Source organism: Hirundo rustica, chromosome 3, assembly GCF_015227805.2.
Source record: "Hirundo rustica isolate bHirRus1 chromosome 3, bHirRus1.pri.v3, whole genome shotgun sequence".
In the NCBI taxonomy this organism is placed as follows: domain Eukaryota; kingdom Metazoa; phylum Chordata; class Aves; order Passeriformes; family Hirundinidae; genus Hirundo; species Hirundo rustica.
Window position 1 is genome coordinate 68,412,155 of NC_053452.1, and position 10,211 is coordinate 68,422,365.

Here is a 10,211-nt window from a genome sequence, read left to right on the forward strand (position 1 = left end):
ACTGGTGGCAGGGAATTTTTAGATATCAACCTTCTCTGTATTAACCTGGAGAGAACTCAGCATTCCATAAACTTATTTAACCCTGACATGAGTGGTTTTACAGTCCTTCACTGAGTAGAAAACTCATCTCACTGTCACTTTGATGCACTGTCAAAATGGGCTTTTATTTTCTTTCCAGTACAAAATCATTCTTACTTTGTAAACACTATTTTTTGTGTTAGATATTTAAGAATATTCCTCCTTTAAATTATTGTTTTGATGAAATGTAGACTTGCCTGATATTACTTTTCCAGTAAAATGTGGAAAGGAAAACTGTGGTCTTCTGTAAAAGTGAAATACCATTTCTGAACTGTGTTTGTTTAAAAAAAATTTACAAGGCCTGGGACCTGCTATTGCAATGAGGGCAATCTAAGAGTTCAGATGATCCATTTCTTCATTCTTTCACTCAATTTTTTTTTTTCACAATGGTTCTCCACTTGGTTGGAGACAATCCTGAAGCTGACAGAACAGCCAATATTTAGTATTAAAAAGCAGTTTTTAAATATTGCACATGGGATAATAAATGGTTATTTGGCATGTTTCTAAAAGATCATCCTCTCTTTTTTGCTATTCAACTTATTTGCATCATTTTTTGGTGAATTTTTATGAGTAAAGTTCTAAGAGCAGTGAGAAAACCCAGAAAAAATATGCAGCAGACCTGAAGAGAATTATATTTTCCAAATATTCCCCATGTTTATCTCTCATTTTGAAACTTCAATACATTCTGAGAGATAATATAGCTGTGGAAAAGAGGTAATGATGACAGTGCAGCTGCACTTACACCTTTTTTTTTTTTTTTTTTTTTTCCACCCCAAATAAGAAACAACACAGGAGGAATAAAATCCTTGATTCTTTTACCTGATGTATCCGGACAGCCAGCAATAAGTTATTCAGGTAAAATATGCCTCAGCTCACACCTATGCACACATAGATACACACAAATATACGTGGGTATGTGTACAATTATTTATGAACAACCATCAGTAATAGGGGGCTTTTGTCTACTTCAGTGATAACAAGTGAAAAGACTAGATTTGATTGAGTTGGCCAGACAATGAAACACTTTATTTTTATGCACCATCTTTCATGCAAGCATATCATGAAATTCTTCAAAGCCGGTTTATCTACACATTCCTGAATGGAGTTACTAAAGTGCTCAGCTTTACAGGAAGCATCTGTACGTGTTGCAGGGCAGGGGTGAAGATGGAAACAATGGCCAAGTTTCAAGGGAATGATTGAGTGCTAGAAAACTGGGAAGTTCATGCGATGGGATGAACATTTTTTAGGCATTGGACAGGCTCTGCCCACTGAGCAGATGACTCCTGGAAGGAATTTGAAGAGAATTAGTGGGAATGGCTATTTCAGATGGCAGAAGGAATCAAAATAGAAAGCCAGTTCCTTAGGCCTGGAATGTCTCCTTTCAAGTCTGAAACATATTTCCTTTCTGTCTTGAATCTTTTGTATCCGAGAGCTCTTTATCCTGCTCTGGTAATAACAACCCAGAAGGAAGGCTCCAGGGGAAAGAGTCTGGGGCGAGCTCTGCTTATGACCCCTTCATCACTCAGGCTGACATGGACAGGACTTGCAAACTTTCTGGCTATTGTGGAGTAATAGTGTTTGGATATTTCCTCAGCACACCCCAGCTTAGCCCCCAAACTCTGCTCTGCGGCAGCAGTATTCAACCCGGTGCAGGATCCTCCAGCTTGTAAACAGGTCCTGGCTGAGCACTGGCCACTAGCAACAAAAGGAACACGTGACAAATCTGAGAGATTTTAGAAGAAGATCGGAGTGGACCTCGGACACTGAAAAATTGACATTATTTCTGTTTTGGGCACAAGAAGACACATGTTCACCCAACAAATGTCAGAAAAATTGGCTTGATTTGACAAAAATCATTATGTGGAACAGAATAAATTTAAATTATATATGTTTGTACTTCAGTTCTTTTCCTTATAAGGTCTCTTGCTATTAATAGCAAAAAATCCATACACAGTGTATGTCCAATAGATGTGATTTTAAGAAATTAATAAAATCTCCAGTTTCCACTTGAAAATTATAGATACAGCAAGAGTCAGAACTATAGATTTTAATAATGCTCTGACAAGTTTAATCGTTACATACAGAACTCAAATTTGAATTACATGGTGGAAATCCCTTTGGTTTCACTCAGGCAAAATTCTTATCATGATCTTGCTATTTCCTTTTTTTTCTCTCTCTCTTTTAGGCTGTGATGCCCCTTTTATTCTCTCGTCTTTTTTTGTACAGTTTTTCTTCTGCTTCAGCTTATTTTCTAATCCTTAGTAATGTATTATTTTTAGTAATTCTTTCAGGGAATATGGGGCATAGCTGTTCCAATTGTAGTAAAAAAAAAACCACCCCAAAACTTCAGTATACATGTAAAAAGGGGAATTTTCTGTTTTCGTAAGCAGAAGCTATGATACTAATAAGATTTCAGCATCAACAAAAATCGACATCTGTAATTAAGAATTTAAACACAGAAACAGTTTTCCATCTTCACATTTTGCTGCGGGTGAAAAATTAAAGAAAAGCAAAGTTGAGTGAAGTTGGTATAGGGGCCATTGGTCTGCTGTGCTTCCTCCTGTGCTGGGGTAGGTGCCCAGGAATGCAGGTGGTAGCTGAAACACTCTTTCACTCTCAGAGGTTGTGCTTAGCTATGGGCAAAAAAACAAGGGACCTGGTTGTACATAGTTTTATGATCTTAAAACAGGCAACTAATGACTTACTGGTGCTTAATAAGTCAAGGAACTTGGAGCATGATAAACTGAATTTCCAGTTATCTATTCAAAAACAGATGGTCACATTTCAAAACACTTTGTTGCCAGCATGCTAACTTGAAAGGTCACACAGTGCTCTCAGCTGAGTTTTTCTATTGTTTGAGGTTTCTGCTTGCAGGCTGAGAGCAATATCCTGCACATTTTTTTAGCCTGTGGTGATACTAGTCACTTTAATCTGACATAAGTATTGCCTGCCACCCCCAATTGGATGTTCTTTTTTTCTCTTTTGGGTAGGCATGAGATTTGTGCAGCTGCCTGGTGATCTGACTCACCCTACAAATACTAGTTCTGGTGCAGCTGATGGTGGAGGGAATAGGCAATCTGGGTGAATATGGGATCGTCCTTTCTGTCAGCCGGAAACATTTGCATCAGTTCACAATGTCTAATGAAGAGCATTGAAGTAAAATCATCTTCAGCTTCATGGATGAATTTGAAATATTCTGTAGCTTGGGTGCATCCCCCATGCATTTATTGTATTACAGCCAAGTAAATCAGACGAAACAAACAGTTACATCCCTAACAAAACTATACCTGAGTCTCATGGCAAAGGCTCTTTACGCTAGCAAATAATCACATGCTAAATGGAAGAATTTGTATTATCTTCAAGTTTATTGTTCTCCTTGGTTTGCCTGCCAAGGCAGCAATGAAAGCAATTAACTGTTCAGTCACATCTAAACCCAAGTGGTAGGGGAGAAAGCATAACAGAGGGTAATAAATTGGTTTCTATGTCCTGTCTGATTGTAGCCTACCACATTTCTAATTTCTTAAAATATTTATATCATAACACAGTAGATCAGAAGATAGAGATAAGATATAGACTCTTTTGCAGTCATCTGTTTCAACCACCATTTCTCATAGTTCATTTTTACTCCATCCCAATTTTTTTTTACATTTTCATATTCATCTAGATAGTTCTTCTTTCCTTTTTTTTTTTTTTTTTTTTTTTTTTTTTTTTTTGTAATATAGCCATGCTATCATTCTTCATCACCTGATTTTTCCAGTTCTGTCCAAAAGGCCTAGGTTTGCACCACTGGCCAGCTTTTAAAGGTTACTTCTCAGTCTTTTCAGTTAATGAAGGGACAGGCATGCAAAAGGGAAGGGGAGTCTCCTGATAACACTAAGCTACAGTTTCTCTTTTATCAACCTTTCTCCACTTCCTCTCCAAGGGATATGCACACACAGATTGTGAAGGAAAAGGTATTTAAACTGTAACCTTCAAAAAATTGACTGTCTAATGTTTCTAATGCAATCAAAAAGAATTAGTTCATTTCAAGAAAAGGCCATTTTTGTTGCATGATCAGTGACACAACTTTTTCTCACACAGACTTGCTAGATCCTTTTTAGTAGGTACTGTTACATATACCCAAGCGGTAGTGAATACCACAAGAAGTATCTGTGGCAGCACAATTTGCTTCCTTTTTCTCCTGGCACCCAATACAGGTAGTTTTGGGAGCTGCTGTTTCTGGTGCTCTGCTGGGGTTAGTTATTTTTGTTGTAGTTTTTTGTTTGGGGTTTCTTTTTGTTTGTTTGTTTGTTTTGTTCTGGGGTGGGTTTGTTTGTTTGTTTGTTTTTAACTAGCTCTTCCAGCAGCAAACATAATATTGATTTCTCCTCTTTGAGGGAGCATTGCCTATAATCAGTGGTTCTAGGAGTAATTGCTTAGCCATACTGGGCATTGTTGCAATGTTACCTGTCAACACGTTCCTAGAGAGCAGAGTAAGCTTGCACCTCATGCCACCACGTGCAAGCCTGCTCAGACTCTGCAACACTCTCTAGCACAGGGTTTCTTCTTCCCTCTGTGCTCTATGACAGCACAGATGAAACTGGTCTGGCTTTTACACAGCTGATGGACCTTCTTCAGGTGTCTGTCCAAAGGAGATTTGTGTCTGTGCACACATGTATGTGATAACAGTTTGAACCAGGTGGTGTCTAAGAAGCTGCTGAAGTGAGTGACAAAATCACCCATTTCTCCTCTTTTCCTCCTCACAGCAAACCTCAGAATCTCTGGAATGAACTCAGTGGGATGACATTTTTTCACAAAGTAATAAGCTAGATCTCAGAAATCAGTCATTCTCTTTATTCTCCACAAGAAGATGGGGGATGAACACAGTGAAACAATTAAGTCTACTGAGATACTTCTAACGTCTTCCCAGTTACTTCAAGGAATACTTCTGTTATCTGATGATCCCTATATTTTTCTTGGGAAACATATGCCTCATAGATGTTACTTCTTCCTTTCTAATGTATTTCATTGCAATTATTTTTTTAAATGTCTTGAACAAATTATTGGAAGTATAGATATGTGTTTCAGATTCATTCAGAACTCAAATCCTGTAATTATTTTCCTTGTAATACACTTAAATTCATTTTCTGAACAATATTTTTGAAGCCGTCTTGTCTGCAGGGTTAAAAGACAGAAGTAGCTTTGCTCTCTTGAAGAGCTGTCTTTTTGCATAAATTCTATGGTAGCATCTTTTTCTATGATGACTTTTGTGTTGCTTAAGCAAACGAGTTACAATTTGGCAGTCTTTTCTTTTTCAGGTGTCTACTCATTAATCAGTGGTTAAGAAATACCTCTCAAGGCTGATGTCTGAAGACAGCTGTAGTCAAGTAAGGATTTTGATTAGCTTCCTTTGTTTTTTCAGTTTGAACAATACATTCTCTTATCCCATTTGGATTTTGCAATGCCTGGAGTTTAAAACTACTATTGAATGGGCTATTATTATCTTGGAAAACACCAGGAACATGATTACCTCTTGTGAAACTATTTATATTTGCATATGGCACAGGAAGAATGGAATTTTAATGTAGATGAGTAGAGAATTATGGTATATAATTGTAGGGTTTTTCCATGCTGCCCAGTTTTCACAATTATGATGTCCTGAGGTGCAAAGGAATGTAAAATCATGCTCTTGATTAGGAATTCTTTGCCTTTTCAAAAGAAATTTCAACTGGTAATTTCTTTTTTGTTTCAATTACAGTATTCTCTAGTTGATGCAATTAGTGTAGTCTGACCTGAGTCAGAAACATTAGAAAATCTTTGTCTTTGGAATAACAGTTATCAGCTGATATCCTTTGGCAGTTATTTCGTGGGAGTTTGCTTGCTTTGCTCTGCAGTAAGTTGACAGTACATACGACAAAGTGATTGTTACGGGAATGCATGATCAAGCTGCATGCTTATTCCAGATTTTGGAAAGGGAATCCTTTTGTGTACTTTGATTTACAGATGCTGTCTCTGAGTAAAGTATTTCTGTCTTTGTTTTTATTTGCATAAGTATTTTCTACTTTTACCTTATGTGAAGATATTCACTGGTAGAATTGTGCTTGCTTGGACCTAGCAGTATGCTCAGCTTTGTATAATACTCAACAGCAGACAATCACTGCCCTAGAGAGCTTTGAGTCTAAAAATACCTCAGCTAGGGCTTCAGCTTTTTTCAGCCTTTTAACATTCCCAAGAATTTCTTATTGTTTTGTCTCATCTTAATCAACCTCAATTTTAAGTTGTCAACCAAAGCAAATCAGCTTGGTTCCTCTCTGAAAATAATCTGGTAAAAGGTAAATTATTAATTTTTAGACACGGAGATGGACTCCTCTAGTTAACTTTAATCTTGCCTTCCTGCTCCAAGTAGTGCCAGCAAAGCCTCATTTGCCAGCCCTCTGGCTGTATTACCTGTCTTCTCTCTGGCCGTAGAGAGCAGTGAGGTTGTAAAAAACTGCTGGAGCTCTGATTCCAAATGAGATCATCTGGGAAAGACATCCTGATGCTTTCATGAATATATGTGAGTATTGTGAAGCAATGAGAGGTAGGTTTCTCTAGTGAGTCTCATTTCAAAGATGTGCTGTGGGGTTTTTTTCCCCATCAGGATAAGAAGCAAGGTGAAGAGGAGTGTGATCTGCTAGTTTAATACTTGGCAAGGGAAGGATGTCAAGAGATGACATCATGTACTAATGGAAAAGGACTAAAGAAGAATGAGGGAAAAAAATTCTTTAGCAGAAAGGCTTTGCAGTCCATTGGATGCTGTCTCTTTGCTGTGGATATTTTTGTAAGTGTTTCTGTCTCTGTGGTTTCTCCTTTCTAAGAACAACATCAGTCAGCACTGAAATGTGGTATCTCAAATTCTTTCTAGGGATTAAGCTGCAGGTTTAATTTTTAGGCTGGCATAAGGACCATCTGTTCAGAGTAGTTTGCAGGCAAAGTGGAAATATCTATATTATGAATATACAGAACACAATGTAAGAAGAGGGGGCAGACTTTAACATCTTGCTATTTTCAGTTTTATTGTTAATTCTCTTGTGCTGGAAAAAGAGTTCTTCTAAAGAATTAAGCCATCAGGTCCTGTTCTATCTATGGTGAATTAAGGGAGGACAGTTTCTGGTTCCTCATCAGAGGGATTCAACTCTGTGATGGCTTACAGAGTTGGTAAGAGATGAAGATATTGTCTGTCTCAAATCTGCTACTATGTTGTGGTGGCTACAGTAGCTTAATGGTTTTGAGAAAAGGAGCATTTTACTCTATATTCACACCTTTAAATTTCCTATCTCCTCAGCACATACCTTGTACTGACTTCCTCTTCAGCTCCATTCTCGTGCTATTAAATCACTGTATATAAAAAATTTCTCTTTGCTGTCCCATCTGGTATGAAAATTATGCCACAAACCACTGCAGGAGCCTTTCACACTTTTGTGTGTTTCAGATTAAGCCCTACACTCCCTACTATAATATTTCCCTTACCTACTATGGCTAATTCTGTTTTATAAACCAAAGCCTGTTCTCAGCCTTGACTTGGATTACCAAGCTAGTTATCCTGCCTTCTCCTGTAATTCAGCCTCCATCTCCTCCATATGTAAGGATGGTCTTCACCTTAATTTATTTTCTTCTTGCTTTCAAAGATGTAAAGTTGCTACTTTGATTAATACAGAGTTTATTGTGTCTCCTTGCAGGAAGAAAGAAAAGTACAATAGAAGGGCTCAAATCCAAGAGAAGATTGAAGAGTTAGACAAAAGGAGATAGAGAAAGAGCCACTAGAGACACTGTCACATAAAGTTAACCTCTCTTCCCATTCCTGCTCCATCTGATGTTAACACCAAATATAGGATATTGGAGAGTCATAAGAGAAGTTTTTCAGAAATTCATTACTGATTGTAAGGTATACCTCATATTCCTCAGCTACTGACCTTACTGATCTACTATCTGCAATCCTTCACTCTGAATTGGGAGCCCTATTCGTTATCTCTGTAAAAGAGTCAGTATGTGCTAGGAACTAGATGAATGAGTGCTTAGGACTTGAAACACAGTGGAACTCATTGAGAAAGAAGAATATAGAAGTTTGTAAAAAATTGATCTGTTTTCAATATCCATTTGGTATATTTAGGAGGAGGACATGATAGAAATCCTTACCAGAAACAACTATGCATTTGAATCACTAAGAGCCCTGATAGACAACCTCAAGAGGGTTAAAATGAGAGAACTATAAAACATATCTCTTCATCACATACTACTTGCTTGTACCTTCTTCTGACTGTAGATCTAGCTTAGCTAATCTTGTGGCATCACCTCCCTCATGAATGATAAACATTCTTCTGTGTGCTGCTGCTGCTCATAAGGACCTGAGCCATCCCTGTGGGGAAGAAGACACGTATGGGAGAAGGAGAAGTTGAAAGTGGGCATGGGAAGACTTCACAGTGGTCCCAAGCCATGACTGTGACCCGTGAGTCAGAGTCTTGCCTCTAGTGAGCACATCAAAATACCAAGAAGATGGATTTTTACAGCAGTTCAGGTACAGAGAAATGAGAAATATCTTGGTACCATCAGCTTTTTCTCTCTGCTCCTCACAGCTCTGACCATATCAGGCCTGCTATCTGAGCTGCCCCATGAGCAGGCTATAGTGTCTTTCAGTCAAATTAAACCACTGAACAATCTGTGTTCCTTAATGCATTTCACCAGGTCATGCAGATTTAATTCAGATCAGGCATGGACACATGATCCCAATTCTGCAAAGTTAACTGTAGAGTGTGATGTACATTCTGACTTTGTTCCTTTAGGCTGGTTTGCACTGGCTTCAGGGCAGCAGACCATTCCTAACCCAATATGAAAATAGAACAGCACATACAGACAGTACCTGAGGTAATATCAGGTCTGCTTGGACAAAATTGCCTAATTAGCGTTGTTTGAACCAAGCTGAAGTGGCAGAGTGTTTGTACTGGTGTAATGCTCTGTGCTGTGCAGCCAAACAATTTTCAGCTTGATGCTACTTTTCAGATGCTTTTAAAAACCACTGCATGCTTTTGCACTTGATTTATCTTCTCCTGGTGCTACAACATTCAAAAGTACTGAATGCAGGTATTTGCTAGTATTATCCTTTTTCACTGATGCAGTGTAAAAGAATTCCTGCTTGGCAATAGCATAACTGGACTTGCCTATTAAAAGTCAGCCTACAAACAAAGGGATCCAATACTCCTGGATTTTTCTATTTTTGTTCCAGACAATTGTGACTGAGCCTAAGCAAATTTTAAATAAATGAAATATACTATTTTAAAAAAATGAAATATACCATTCCTTTACATTTTTGTTAATAAAGTTTCAGGTATGCTATGGATTTTTTTCTTGTAGTAGTTGTAAGACACAAACTGCAGGATTTTTTTCAAATGTAATTATTAATTTACAGAAAGGTTGACAGAATGAGAAATAAGTGACTATAATAATGTTCCATCTCTATTTTTTGGGAAAATTTGTTAAACACAGTCCCATTTTCCTCCAAAGTCTTAATTTTTGATGGGTGTCAATCACATTATAGCCCAGACATAACAACATTAGTACTTTCCATGTTCTCTCTGTACTGCTTTTACATGAAAGGAGGGAACTGCAGTATTTCAGAATGACAACTTCCCAATTAATTGCATGAGAGAACTTTTTATTTGGAATAATTCATTATAAACATATTGCAGCATCAAGATGCATTTTTGTAGAAATACTCTTTGCTTCTTAACTTTGCCATTGCAATGAAAGCTTTTTTTTTTAACCACGTGTTTTCATATTCATTCACCTTCTACTGAATTTCTCAGCTGTACCATCATTTGTTCAATGCAAGACATGCAGGGCGAATATGGAATAACACATAGGTGAATAAATGTCTTGTTCAATAAAATTTACGCACTTGAATAAAGGCAAACAATACAGATTTTATGGAATAACCCACCTGGTCTATAGAAAAAACTTCAGGTTCCTTGGGAAGGATTATACTCTTACAAAAAGTAGAGTTGCACTGTCTGAACAAACCATCTAGGACCTTATCCTTCCATTCTTGGGGCACCTAGACATGAACTTACATTTCTACTGCTGAACACAGATGAAATACTATTTGTACAATTTAGCACTCA

General features: G+C 37.5%; 1 long non-coding RNA gene across 1 annotated transcript; it reads left to right on the forward strand.

Moving 5' to 3' along the window:
• Window positions 1–4,821: 4,821 nt before the first annotated feature.
• Window positions 4,822–7,951, forward strand: LOC120750734 (uncharacterized). Its single transcript, XR_005700131.2, has 3 exons — window positions 4,822–4,875; window positions 5,376–5,444; window positions 7,776–7,951. It is a non-coding gene; the product is annotated as an uncharacterized LOC120750734 (long non-coding RNA).
• Window positions 7,952–10,211: the final 2,260 nt, after the last annotated feature.